The 15,012-nt window shown below is 40.9% G+C and overlaps 1 protein-coding gene across 3 annotated transcripts in view; it reads left to right on the top strand.

Moving 5' to 3' along the window:
- mdfic (MyoD family inhibitor domain containing) overlaps nt 1–15,012 on the top strand; it is a 226,433-nt gene that overhangs the window by 41,573 nt on the left and 169,848 nt on the right. The gene's annotated exons all lie outside the window — the stretch shown is intronic.

Here is a 15,012-nt window from a genome sequence, read left to right as displayed (position 1 = left end):
GTGGCAGAAATAATTCAGTTTAGCGTGATAATTCTTGGGTGCGAGCTGTCAGCTGTCGCATTGTTCTGGGTAAAAAGTGACGCTGAAATGGCAACAGGAGCAGTGAACTGTGATGTTTTAGTGTACCTCTGACACAATAACTGCCTTTTCCTCATCTTGCAGGGTTTTTTTTTTCTCTTTCTTTCTTTTCCGGAAGAACAAAAGGTCTAATTAAGGATGCGTCTCAGAGAAATTGACATAACGCATGCACATGTTATCTGGAAAGAAGTATTTGTGGTGGAGGGAAAAAAAAAAAAAAAAATTACCTCAGGAGCCAAACTTGTTCAAAAGCTTCTGGAACAAAACGCGTCCTAAACCGCAATTTTTGAAGTTTGAATCTCTTTGGCCTGAAGTGTGATATGCTTAGCAAACGCTCGCCCGCGGTGGTTAAGCCGACGATTTTTGGAAGAGCGACGTCGACGTCTCAGATGGGGGAACCGTTGCACGAGGAGTTTTTGCCTCATCCTGGAGATTTGCATTGTAGGAACCAAGGGAGCTAACACTGTTTATGTAGCCCAAGGTGCAGAGGATGTGTGAAGTGTCAAGTGACTCACAGGCAAGTTTTTAATAAGCGCCATTTGTTCAGTCTGCTGTTTAAACACTCCCGCTGCATCTCTATATCCTTAAAGACTACATACCCCCGCTATCTTTTAATTAAGTCTCAGGCTAATGTGGCACTTAATTGACTAATCTTGAAGATTTTGTTTTCTCTAATTTACTTGAAAAAGCATTGCCATCTAAGCTTTTTAATATTGGTCTGATGGGGTGCATATTTAGCGGATGCGTCAGAAATGAATGCAGGGGAACTACTTGAAGGGAAGAGAAACTAAGTACAGTTAACTCCTTTTTAATTCTTTGACAGCTGGCTGATAGCTAACTAGGCCACAGTTTCATTAACATTCAGACGTTTTTTTTGTTTTTTTCTTCCCCTTTTCCATTTTGGAGGTTTGCATGCTGTTTCTGCGACCCGAAGTTCCACAAAGTTCCTCTGTTTTATTTTCTATATAAGCACCTTGATTCATTTTGTCTTCTGTGGCTTGGAAAAAAAAAAGAAAAAAAAGATCCTCCTTTATCCTCTCTGCAGCTTGTTGAAACAAAGGACGTGTTCAACGTTTTCCAGCGGCGTCGGCAAATCCTCATGCAGGAGCATTTATTTACAACCTGACTCTTCCAAGACAGTACCAAAGTCTGTGCATTTGTTCTAGAATCATTTTCCAGTTGATGGGGAAAGAAATACTTGTTTTAGCCATTTCTGCACCAATGCCAGCAAATCTAGCATTTCTTTTCCCAGAAATCCACCCTGCTTTCTCATGAGGCTCTTTAGTGGCTGGTCAAAATTTTATCGGATGGCAACGTACATTTGGATTGATCATTTGATTTCGACTTGCAGGTTGCCTTCAAAGTCTCCTTTGCACTGGTAAGTTGTGAAAAGCAATGGAACAGCAGTTGGCTCAAAACATTGGACCCTTTGAGGTAGTCCTTTGAGGTAGTGCAAGGCCGGGCCTGGTGTCATGTCACCACATGCAGGGGCTGTGATCCAATGGAAAAGTGGCGTCAGAGGAGAGTGATAGGAGAGAGTGAAAGGCTTGCAAAACAATGACTCACTCTCAGAGAAGGGGGGGAGGAAAAGAGGAAGGAGGCCCTCTCCATGTGAGTGTATTTTCATGCATGTGAGTCAGAGAGTGGCAGCTGTGAAAGCTTGCAGTCCTTCACTGTCAGGCCACTATCAGAGGGTCCGGACAAACCCCAGATTTAGTTTGGTGATTCATCCACATCAAACATGCTCACAAATCACTTTGTTTTGTCTGAGATGAGGCAGATATCCAACAAACCACAAACGTGTTCTGGGGTCAGCTTGGTTCTTTCCTTGGGCCTTGTTCCTTCCTGCACAAACACCAATGTCCAGTTTCAAGAGAAAACTAGCATAAACTATGGCTATCATGAAATCGTGGTCAATCTGTACGTGGAGGGAGGAGAAAATGGAGCAATTACATCCTTTTTGGAGTTGCACTGATGACACATCAGTTAAAAATCAGAATGCAGTGGCTAGATTCATTAGTTTTACTCTTGAAAATGCCAGGGACGATTGTTTTCCATTCCTGGAATTTGGTGAAAAGCACTAATCCCAAAAAAGTGGAGAAGTGACAGAAAAAACATGTACTTCCCCGGGGCAGAGCTCCAGAGGGGCTAAAAGCTTTGCTGCCCAATTGCCCCCACCATTTTCTGGTCAATATTGGAATAGTTATTGACAATGATTATTAAGAAGTAACCAGTAAAAGCTTCTTTAACCATTATAAAGAAAAACAAAAGCAGTATTTTGGAGCCCCTCAAATTATTATCAATAATAAGACTGAAATCTGTATGTTTTTCATCCTTTCATTTGTAATGGTCTTCCACTTTGCTGTTCTCATTTGCCACCCTTCCAAAGGTCTTCTCACCCCTCTACCCCCCATATAAAATGGTCAATCTCCATCGCTGATCTTCTCTTATGCCTCAACTGTTCCTGAGAAATTCAGAAGGATAAAAACATGTCCATCCCAAGGACAAAACACTGCAAGAGTATTGTTTCTGAACTCCAGTCCTCAAAGCCCACCTGCCTGAATCCATTCAAGGTTTCTCTACTTAATTCTTCAAACCATGGATGTTACCTGTGACACCTAAAGAACAGCTCTCTGTCCGTTTACACAGTTAATGCAATTAAAATGGATTCTGATGCGGAGAAATTCGGCTTCGTGCTGATATGCAACACTAATCTACTTCAACAATTTTATTTTAAGTAAAAGTCATGGCATCGTTAAGTTGTTTGAACTATTCTAAACTTCGGGTTTAGAAAAACCAGACTTCAACAGTTTTCAAAATAAAATTCAAAATATAGATATTTGTCTTACTGAATATCTTTTTTGTACTCTCACTATAAAGATATCAACAATATTTGCAAGCTCCTTTCTCACTCTAGACAAAGACTGTGATCAAGGCTTTCTAATGATGATCTTTCAGCGTCTACATCAACCAAAAAGCTACTTCAAAATCAATCCAATTGTAAGGTCTGCTTTTCTATCCATTCGTGTTGGAGAAAAATGTTTAACAGTCTTTGTTCGTGTATTGTTGCACGTATTATTCTAGGAATGGCCATTTACACCTTTGCCAACAAACAGCTCAGACCCACAAGCACAAACACAGGAAACTCAATAAATAATTAAATCTCTAGTGGCTACCCTCAGAACTACAGTGATACATTAATTGGGCAAAATTAGCATGAATTAAAGCAAATAAGTGTAACATGTAATTTATTACTTATCAAGCGTAGTTTAGTGGAGGAAGGCTCCGATTTCCCCCAAGATTGCTTTAACAGCTATAATGCATTTCTTAATTTACTCTGTGGAAAATCAATTTTTTTTAGAGTTCATTAGGCACCAATATGTTACATTGCCGCTCCCCTGAGCATCCAGCTACAGAAAACATTATGCAAATTCCTGCAAGTGCATCTGTATGTAAATAGCAACCAAGTCCGCAGTCTATTCTCTATGGGAAGCTTTGTTAGCAAGGCCTTTTGTTTCTAAGCCTGAACCTTGTTCAGGATAGTCTGAGATGGCAGCATCACATGTGAGAGCAAACATCCTAAGACGGTCAATATGTTACAAAATATTGTTACACCAAACATTTCCACCCTTGACGGTACAATTAGGGTATTTGTTTTCTATGATTTTGTTTAGCTTTCATGTTCAAAATTTCATCTCTAAAGAAGCAGCCTTCTGTTATCAGCATGATCAGTTTCTTTGGTCGTCAACGTTAATGTGGCAATTCAAAGTCATGACAGCGTCTGTTGATTTAAAGTCGCACTTCAATCCTCATTTGATCTATAATTATGTTGATGCCGTTTTTAGCAAAAATCAGGAACCTGTGTTGTTTTCTTGGACATAGTTTTCTGCAGAGCAGCTGCAGTAGTGGCCAGGACCATTTATATGGTGTAACTCCTCCCCCATTTCCCGTCATCCCTTTGTTGACACTTTCTCTCGCCAACTTACAACCCCAACATAGCATTAGCAGGGCAACAAAAATGGCGAGCAATATTGGAGCTTCCCAGCCGTACATTTTTGAAGAAAACAAAGAAGTACGTGAATCCATTTGTCTGCAAGTGGACGCATTGAAATTTAAAACAATTGGAATAAAGAAATACTCAAATACAATTTGTTTTTACATCTTTTAAGGAGAAATATTTGACACAAGGCTCAGGTGTGTGCCGCATCAAGTCTAGTGATCCGTACAGATCACTGACTAGCCATGATTTGTTGCACCCCTAGCAGACGCACTTACAAGAATCACGAGTGATGGCTGAGAACATGAATATTGCGGAATGGTTTACTGCTTCCTCTGAAGATGACGCAGCATCCTCTGAAAGAAAGAAGAAATCCAAACCCAAAAAAGATCAACTAAGAATATGACTTTAAGATAATGTATACTAAAATTATAGTTAATACATTTAATACAAAACTTTGTATTTCCAATTGAGCTTGTTTGTTTAGTTTTAGTCATTCACTATTCTTACCTGTTTTCCCAGCAACTCATACGTATGTCTGCTAAATTGTACGATTAAATCATTTTAACAAAGGTTGCTTTTTTTTTAAAGAAATATTGCTTTCTTCTTTTTTTTTTTGGTGAAATACCTTAATAAAGATGGTTTTATTGTTTTATGAAAACTTAAAAACAACTATGACCATGTGGTGGAAAACCCATACAAAGTCTCAGCATTCACATGACCCGCACATTCCTTTTTACATTTTGTTCTACCTTGAGGATAATGAAACCAAACCCTGTATTCAGTATTGGGATCTGCAGACTTTTTTATTTTTTATTTCAACCATAAAAAAGACTTTTCGCTTGTCTTTTTGTTTAAGAAGTTGACGATCTGGCGCAGAACAAGTCACAGCTGTTGTGTACAACACCCTTCATTGCGATCATTTCTCTTGTTTTGCAGGAAAATGTTACCCAGTCTGGGAACGATTTGTATTCCTACATTGTTTTTTTTTTCTTTTTCATTGTGTTACTAGGATACAGTAGTCAGATGCTTCATGTCACTTGTTTCACTTGGCTACCATCCAGACTTTAGCATCTTGCTCAGATCTAAGGACTTTTGGGAAAATTCATTTTCTTCCCGACAGGTTTAACCTCAGTTTTGTGAAGAGCCTCCGTCTCTGCTCAAAAGGCTCCTTTTTCTCTTACTCAGAGACTCTCTCTGCTTTTTAAAACAAAACACAGCATCTCCTGCTTGTCATGGACTCTTTCCATGAAGTAATTCCCACAAAGCCCAAAGGCCATGGCGACCATATGGCGCTACATAGTCTGATAGATTGTACTACACAGTATACATACATGACGAGGACTTGAACAGGAACTAATTACAACTCTCTTTGGAAATTCCCTTTAATCGAAATTTCATTCAATTGTGCGGTGTGTATTAGATTTGCTTTAAATGCTTTGTTATTATTTCTCTCTCTGTCCGTAAGTGTTTTGTTTTTTTAACTAACATTAATTATGTGACGAAAGCAAAAACTGAAATATTACAGATTTTTTTTCACGGCTAACTGTTGCTCTTTTACGCTCAAATGAGACTTTTATTTTTAAAATCCGCTGTAACTCTTGTTCCGCGAAGGTAAATAAATCAAACCGACAGCCGCTTTGCCTTTTTCCCCTCTACTTATCGCTGGAGTTTGTCAGCAGCAAGCTTGAAAGCAAACTGCTGCTGTGATCATTATATTTACCCGCACTGAGGTGCATTATTTACTTTGCTCTGAAGCACAATTAGTTCTTTCAGTCGCCGTCACGTCAGCGCTCGCTATGAAACGAGTATCTAAGCAACCCTCTGACATACAAACACATTGGATGTGGGACACATCCAACCTCAATTTCTCTACTGGCTTCCTTTGGAGATTATGTACTTAAGCGGCATGATCATACGGATCTCAGATAAGTTATTACTGCCCTAAAATTCTTTGTTGACTAAAACTGGAAAGCAAAACTCGGACTCAGCAATTTTAAAAAAGCCTGCAGGGAAATACTTTGTGTTCCACTTCTCTTTATTAATTCAAAAAAGGGCTACATTTTTATTTTTTTTTGTTAGCATGGATCATGTCTAAACTTTTAGGCAGGATTTAAAAAAAATCCCTTCGTTTCAATATTTCAGTTGATTTTTTTGTTGATGATTTGGGGCAGAATTCCTATTTTTGCCAGAAGACAGAATCTCGAAATTTGCCCAGTGGTACTAACCACAGAGTCCATTTGTGTAAAATATGTTATTGAAACAGTTTGATTCTTTTATTTTTTTTAAATTCCAGGTTTAGTTTCACCTTTCAGTTTATCCCTTTAGAGGTCATTTCAGCTTCAGCTGATTCGCACAAGTGGTTTGGCAGAGAGTTTCATGCCGGATGCCCTTCCTGACGCAACCCTGTATTTTATCCAGGCTGGGGACCGGCACAGGGAGAGCCAGACTTGGGCCTTCTCATGGCTACATAAATGCTGGGATAAAAATACTCAAAATTTAGTCATTCTGTAGCCCTTTTGTCGGGTCAAATATAGACTGACCACGCACTGGGCAGTTTTAACCCAACAGGGTTGGCTGATCATTTTCTAATCCAAGAAATGGGTTAGGCTTTCAACTCAAAGTTCAGCTAAAATAATCCAAAGGTTGAGTTACATTTACTCATAGCGAAGAGGAATACAGCTGCTTTCTTAGCACTTTCTTTTGTCATGACCTTAAGCCAATTAATGTCTTTCAACAGTAGCTCCGCCCTAACCAGTCGGTTCAATTTTCCTACAACCAACGAGGGCACAAAAATAGTGCGATTTGGTACCATTTTATAACGGAAACGCTTAAAATTCCAGTCAACTCATTGGAAATGAGCCTTAATTGTTCAATAACAGTTTATATTAAAAACAGGAGTACACTTCATGGCAGACAGCATACATGTAAGAAAAATGACACATAAAAAAAACAACAATAAAAAACAACAGTAAGATTGAAATTTTTTTTACACAATTGCAGAAAATTGATAACACAGTATAAAAATCTGTGTGGAACTTGAAAAACATTTTTTGTTAATAATAATAATAATAATAATAATAATAAGAATTGAGATTTCTTGGTAAAAATACCAACCAGACAGAAGTGTTAAGACACTAGATGATAAACTTTAGAGTTTTTTTTCTTTTTCTATTTTGGAAAATCCAACATGCTAATTCTCTACACCTTTTACCAGTATATTAAGCTTTTTGCAAAGTGCTGGAGTAAAATGTGCCTATTTAGTATTATTAGTTGCGTGTTACAAGTTTCTAGCACAGATCTGCTTCACCCGACATTACCTCGCCTCTGCTTACTTAATTTGAAGTTATTTGATCGCGGATTCCTTTGCTTCTTTGCAAAATCTGCTCAGAATCATGCCTGCAGAAATTTGAGCTTTGCAGGGCGGCGGTAAAACCAAAACAAACATCTGATCTTTTTCTGCTCTAAAAATGATGCCGTTCTGTATCTGTGTCATATTAAATTGTGCACAAAAAACATCAAAGCAAAACTACGTTCACTGTAACATAAAAATAATGCAATAAAAGCCAGCTTCTTGTTATTTTTTCCTTTTTTTTTTCTTCTGCAGCATTGCCTGAGACAAACATGAGCTGCTGTCCTACTTAGCATCCCAGAAGGCCCTCATCCCAACACACACAACTTCCAGTGCATGTTTGTTTTTCGAAGTGTCTGTGTTTTAGAATTCAGAGTTGGAATTAGAGGCATTCACCGCCGTTCCCTGTGGGAAACATCAAGTATTAAATGCCACTCCTTGGCATGCTTGTTTGAGTAATTTACGCTCAAACGAATGTCACTTTTTGTCTCCAGGTGGTCCTTCCTGCCACGTCTTTGTGTACAAGCCGACAGTGCTTTTGATGGCTACACCTGAGAGATTTGCCCAAATGAGGCAGCTTTTTTTTTTTCTTTCTTTTTTGTCTCCCAGAAGTGCTTTTCTCAGAGTTTCCGCTCTGGGCTTGTTTACCAGTAAACGTTCTTGTAATTCCTCCTTTCATTTCAACATTTTTTTCTTTTTGCTTACAGGAAATCTTCGCCCTTTTCTCTGTGCTCTCCGAAAAGAACGGCTTGACGGGCTGTCAGTAAACAAAGTCGAGCTCCCATTAACCTCATTCCCTCTGAGAAATCCACAAACAAGCCGAGTGCCTCCGACAAAACCCCCGCGTTCACTCACGCTGCCACCAATGCGCTCGTGTCCTGAAGAGCCAATATGGAAATACTGGTCCTTCCTCCCTTCCCGCGCTTAGCCCCGGCGCTCTCGCCGTCTGTTTTGCCTAATTGCTTTAACACTAGCCCGCCATGCTAATTGCACTGGGCCCCCTGTCACCACATCATTTACATGGCCTGCTTGATTTGAAATTTAATCTGCTTGAAGGGTTTGTGTTTCATGCTCACTTTAAATCCTAATCCTCGATGGGATTTAAAGCAGTTCAAATGAATCTTTGTGTTTGTTTGAAAATAATGTTTCATTAGGTTCTTTTTCCTCTCTCTCTTTTGATCCCATAGTTCACTTTTGGGACTTACTGTGTTGCAAAATAAAACTTTTGTAACGCCACCTTAACTTTGACAGGGGGAGAAATCAAAGGGGAAAATGGATGAGATTTCCCGAAGCCGGGTAAATCAGATGTGAGGTGTGGGCTGGCCTTTTCTTCTACAAGATGGCCTTTTTGATGTGGGGCTGAAAGAGAGTGGAGATGGCCAAAAATAAAAGAGGTAGTGCAATTCAATCAAAGGGCAAAATCTATTTCAATTTCTTAGAGGTTGGGGGCCCACCCTGTTCCTGCGATGGGACGCCCCCGCCCCTCCCCCACTCTCGTCTTCCTCCTAATCATAACTTTTCTCTTAAAACTGCACTGTATCAAGATGCCTTTTACCATCTTCTAAAACCGAAACGCTGCTGCAACCAAAGAACTACAAGAAGAAAAAAAGAAATCAAAGTTCGTCAGCTATGATAGAACATCAGTTTAATGCTTCAGGTTGTAATGTTTTACAGAGCAGGAGACCACTAGACACCAATTTTTATGCTCATCTTTAATAAAAAAAATTAAATTTAAAGGATTAAGTTGAAATAGCAGACTTTTTTTTTTCTTTTAAGTATTGAAGATGCTTAATGCGATGGGTTAACCTACACAAATCGCTCACAGGCAGAATAGCTTCAGTTAAAATGAATATCCTACCCAAAATCAACTCCCTCTTTTCTATGATTCCTACACATGGCACACGGCAGTTTAGCTCAGGCGGTAGTGCAGGTCGTCCAACAACCGAAGGGTTTTTGTCCCCCCCCCCCCGGGCGTGGCTAGTCTGCAGCTCACCCCTCCCCCTAGGGGGATGGGTTAAAGTGCGGAGAAGAATTTCCCCCTTGTGGGATAAACAAAGTATCAATTAATAATAATAATAATAATAATAATGGATTCGATTTATCTGCGCTTTTCCAGACGCTCAAAGTGCTGACAGTGTGTCCATTATTCATTCACTCCTCATTCGTACTTGGTGATGCTACGGTTGTAGCCACAGCTGCCCTGGGGCAGACTGACAGAGGCGTGGCTGCCAGTTCGCGCCTACGGCCCCTCTGACCATCACCGGGATCATTCATACATATTCACACACCAGTGGAGCCACACTGGAGGCAAGGAGGGTGAAGTGTCTTGCCCAAGGACACAACGACAGTTGGCTGAGGGGAGCAGGGATCAAACCGCCGACCCTTCGATCATTGGACAACCTGCTCAACCGCCTGAGCCACTGTTATTATTATTATTACGTCCACCCAGAACATGGTTTAAACCATTAGACACACCCCCGTCGCCTTTACTTCCAGGGGTGGGTTGGACCAATCCTGATGTGTGTGCCCTAGGCGCCACCTATCAGTTCAGCCAGGGCTGATGGGGGTGGGGGTGAACTTGTCGTCCGCCCGGAGGGGGTGAGGGTGCTTGGTCGTCGGTTGAGGTCATCCGATGGGTCTGGTGTTCAGGCGCCCTGGCCCTGTCTGGGGCTTTTGCTGGTCACTGATGTCTGTCTTCCCAGTTTGGCAGTCGGTTTCTGCCGCTTCCTCCGGTTTGTCCTTGGTGGGGCTGGGGGGCAGGTTGCCCGGGTGTGCAGTGGGGTTGGTCCCGGCCTGCCTCTGGGGATTGGAGTCGGTGGGGGCTTAGGACTCCCAGGGGGTGGCGTGCCTCTCATCTGGGCGCCAGTTTAGGTCTCGTGTGGTCAGGGCTCTGGGTCTGGGGCTGCAACGCCTTGGGGTGGGGCAGGTCCCTGCCCTGGCGGGTGCTCCTGATGTGCGCGCAACTGGGTGACTGGATCAGTCGGGCTGCCAGGCCTCGTTCCTTTGCTGGAGCATTCAAGGTGATCAAGGGACACTCTGAGAAGCACACAACCCACCTGCTTATCCACTTTTGCACAAATATGGGCACGGGTGTTGTTTAAACATCAAAAAAAGTATGCAAACATAATTAATATGAATAAAGTTTAGCCCCAGATACAAAAGGGGTTTATACAAATGTACACCTTGTGTGTCAGAAGATTCATACCCCTATAGAAACAGTAAAACCAGTCCAACACAAGAGGCCTTTAGCTCCTATCTGTTTGCTTTCTCTATTAAAACAACCAAACTCCTAAGTAAGTTCTGTGTTACCAGCAGGGAAGCTACTAAACATTCAGACATACCGTACACCCAGAGGGGGTTGAAAAAGAGGCGTATTGTGCTTAAAAAAAGAAATAAAATGAAAGTTTCCCATTTATTTTGGGTCTTTTCATTATTTTATTTTTTTTTACCCCTTGTTTTTTCCTCTTCATACAAATTCACTTACACAGAGAGAATGCAGTCAATATTAAGTCAATTATAAATATTTATAATCTACACATTTTAAAAATCCTGTCAATCACAGAGATGTGGGGGGATAAGCTCACAGCAGCTGCTTGGTCCGGGTGTGATTTGCATGCCACAGAAAGCCTTAGATTGCCATCCCCCGTTTTGTTTTTGACTTTGCATGCCTGCTTGTTCTCAGTGCAGATTAAAAATAGAAGTTTTGTTCTCGTTGAAGATAGATGTTTTTTTCCCCCTTTCTCTCTCTCTCACTCACACACACACACAACACAACACACAGACACACAGAGGCAGTATTGACGCGCAATGCTGATGGCGATTCATTATTGAAAAGGAAATCGTCTCAATATGACTGGAGTTTGTTATGGGAGGCTTTGTTCTCGTCATCTATATTGCAGGGCATCTTTGTCAGTCAGCACTCTGAGATCTTTTTCTTCTCGCTCTGTTTGTGTGTATCTAAGAGAAAGTTCTCCAATCTCTGTGGTGTTTGTCAGTGCTGCACTTCTAATAACTATCTGCCTTATTTTTCTGCTTGATACGAAAGTGAGTTACAGAAGTGCTCAGTGTAGTTTTGCGCTCTGTTTCCTGCTGGAAGGATCTCTGGAACAGCCGTGTCTGGCTCTCTGAAGCCACTTCAGGAGTTTTTAAGTTTTTGTGTGTGGTGGAACTTTTGACAGACAGTTGATCTGTATGCTCAACTGCGCCTTTTGTTCATTTCTTGACCGCATTCATCTGGTCAAACAAATCCGATGGGATGCACTCTTGAAGCCAACGCCAAGACTCGAGAACCTGTCCTACTTCTTGACTTCTTGTTGAAGCCCCCAGTGCCTTCTTAGCGTTTTGTAACTTGAACACACAGGCTTGAGGTACCGGTAATCAGCCGTAGGAAGGGAATGAACATACCAAAAACAAGACAGGACAGATTTTGAATTAAATATGGCAAACATAGGTTCTAAGACTTGTAAGCCTTTGTTTCCTTTGAGTCTACCTGTTTCATGACATCTGCTTCATGTCAGATTCTGAAAGTGGCTTTTATTTGTTTATTAAAGACCCACTCCAATCAAAATGGTGTTTTAACATGTTCTTGTTACATGTTTTGATGATAGAAGACATGTATCAAGAAAAATGAAGAAAATTAAGATTAAAACTGGGTTTCTGAGTATTTCTTTATTCAAGTCACGGTAAATCAGGAGCAGATGAAAACATTTAGTTGGAAAAAGCTTGTACTTGTTACTTACACTACAGTTGACAAGCCACAGGCTCCATGCTTGATCCATTCATCCACCTCTTGACGTCTAGATCCACGTACATCTTTGTTTTCCTTATGTGAGCTGGTTTAAAACTGTTCAGCTTGATAGCTCTGATATGGCTCACCATTTCTGTTGCACAGGTAATGTTAGCTTGAGGTTTTGAGGGGCTGTAATCTAGTGCAAACAATGGGATGATGGGAAACGGGAGCGGGCTTGGTTTGCATCAACAGTCCCACCTACAACTCAGACACATTTTTGATAAACTACTGGGGGACAACTTTGAACACAATGTTGGGTTTCAGCTCAAAAGGTTAATGCCGATTTGAATTGACTGGGAAAATAAAACAGGGGTTTATTCTAGAATGGTCGATCAATACCAAGAGGACAACAGTTTGAATTTCATTTTGAAAACAGAAAAAAACAATATCAAAACATGTAACCACACCATCAAATCACTGAACTGCAGGGGCAGAATATTTCTATTTACCTTAATGTCAAATGATCTAACTTAACCATTCATCCATCCCTTTTGGGGTTGCTGGTGCCTATCCCTACTACTCTTAGGTGAAGATTGGTCATTCCCTGCATGGTTTGCCATTCCATCACAGGATAACATAGAAAGAAACTACCACATGCATTAAAATTCACACCTTTAGAGAATTCAGAATGACCAATTTACCAATGATGCGTATTTTTAAACCGTGGAGTCTGAATTTACAAACATTTGATATCCATGACTCTCTTGGCACACCCAATGTCCAAAAACATGCATCATAGGTCAATTAGTGACCCAAAATTGTCCCAAGGTGTGATTTTGTAGGAAACCTGCAACCTTTCTAGGGTGTACCAACTTCAACAATCCTGTGAAATTAACAAGGTTAGAAACTGGATTGATAGATGGACGACTAGGTACATTCTCATATTTAACATCCAATCATTTACAACCATTGAGCCATTCCCCAAAATTGTGTTTGGAATCCCATAACAAGTATTTGGATCAAGTGTTTAGAGCAGAGTGTCTTGTCTTCAAACGTGTGTCAGAAATCCCTTTTATTTCTCTTTCATAAACCAGTGCAGAATTCTACACATTCTATATCAAAATGCCATTTGAAACATTATTTAGCCTCATTACAAGGTGAAAAGTAATTTATGTGTCTGTCAGTTTATAATTGCAGACGCATGCTACCTCCTGGCATTGATATATGGAGACATGTGGGGAACTACTCAGGCGTTACCATGCAAAAGCACGCATAGGTATTTATACACATGCGCATTTTGTAAGGACAGCAGCCAATAACAACTTTTTTTTTTAAACTAGTGGTTGCTCAGTGGCCATCTATTCCTGGTATTTTGATTGTATATGTAAAAAAATGAAATAAAAAATAATCCTCATAAGAAGGTATATGTGCTCCTCAAATCACATAAACTCATGGATGCATTCATTTATGGGATACTAAATTGCTTAGAGGTCATAAAGCAGTGTGTTTATTGCAAGCATTCTTGGATACACAGCGTCTAGAAATGGAAATTTTTATTGTTTTACTGTCATGGCATGTATTTTAAGTAATAGTTTACTAAATTCCATCAAACTCCCCATTGGGTGTAATGCAATGCTTGAAATTTCTGTCTTTAGTTCTTGACTTTAGTAGCGAAACTTGAGACAGAAATCCTTGTAAGGGTGTGTGCAGAGTGATAATTGTGGCTCTTCAAATTACAGCAGTTTGTTTTTCTACAAATCATCGCGAAACCCTGAAGCACCGTCAACGACCGGTTCAAAAACCTTCCAAGTGCTTCATCATGTTTGTGCCAAACTCTGGAGATGCGACAATAAAGTCTGTAAAAGCATCTTCCAAAGTCACATTTATGCTCTCATCAGCGAGCCTCTGATTGTCACTTTAGCTTAGCATCCACTTGATTTCGTAATTTATTCAGAAGTCGGGATGCATCCGTGCGTGTGGTGCGCGCGAGCGGCAAGGCTTGTGTGGTTGAAGCGGCGACGTGTCCCGCTCATAAGTGTACTTGTTGTGTAGCATTCTCCCTTGATTTCATGCTTTGCTGATGGAAAATTAGGCCTGGCGCATCTCTGCGTGAAGAGGAGATGCATGAGGAGAAGGAGGAGGAGAAGTGCTGATGGTTGCTTTTATTGCCTCAGGACAATCTCCCCGACAACACGGAAAAATAGAGTGATGAGGAGAGAGGGAGGCTGTGTCACCGGCTGCTAATGCACCCTAAACAAGGCGATGAGACGCGTGGAATCCCCAATACGCCGTCGAGCCTCAGAACAGAACACGTCTTTCCGACTCTCCCTTTATCGCTTTGTGCATCTATTTTTCTTTTTTCCAAGCCATTGTTGTTAAGTGCAGTTATGAGTCTAGCATTCTAACATCTCAAATGTACTCGGCCCTTTGTGTTGTGGTTTCTGAAAGGCTTGTCGAAGTGTTGAAGAACACATTTGCATTTTTCCCCTCTTTTTTTTTTGTCTTGTTTTCTTCTCTTTGCCTGTCTGTTGCCCAATGAAGCTCTGAGGATAAAGTGCTTAAAGGACTGCAGGCACTTCACTTGACTTGTTTGGTTGTTCAAAGATATGCCAGAGTACACCGCCGGTTGAAATGCGACTCAGTCCGCTGTCAGGCGTCTGGGAAGCGTTTTGGAGCAGCGGGGGGAAAAAAAAGCGCTAATCCTGCCGTGTTATGTAAGCAGGAAAAAGAGCCCTGCATGTTTTTGGATGCCTGTTTTCCGTCATGTCACAAAGATCAAGCATTGCACAATTGCTTGTAACGTAATGTCTCTCTGATGCCCTAAAAATAACAAAAGTTTCCTGCCACTTCCTGTCT

The sequence above is a fragment of the Oryzias latipes genome, chromosome 23 (assembly GCF_053564925.1).
Source record: "Oryzias latipes strain Hd-rR chromosome 23, Olatipes_Hd-rR_3.1".
NCBI lineage: Eukaryota > Metazoa > Chordata > Actinopteri > Beloniformes > Adrianichthyidae > Oryzias > Oryzias latipes.
The sequence above is the reverse complement of the archived record's forward strand: the minus strand, read 5'-3'. Positions and strand labels throughout refer to the sequence as shown.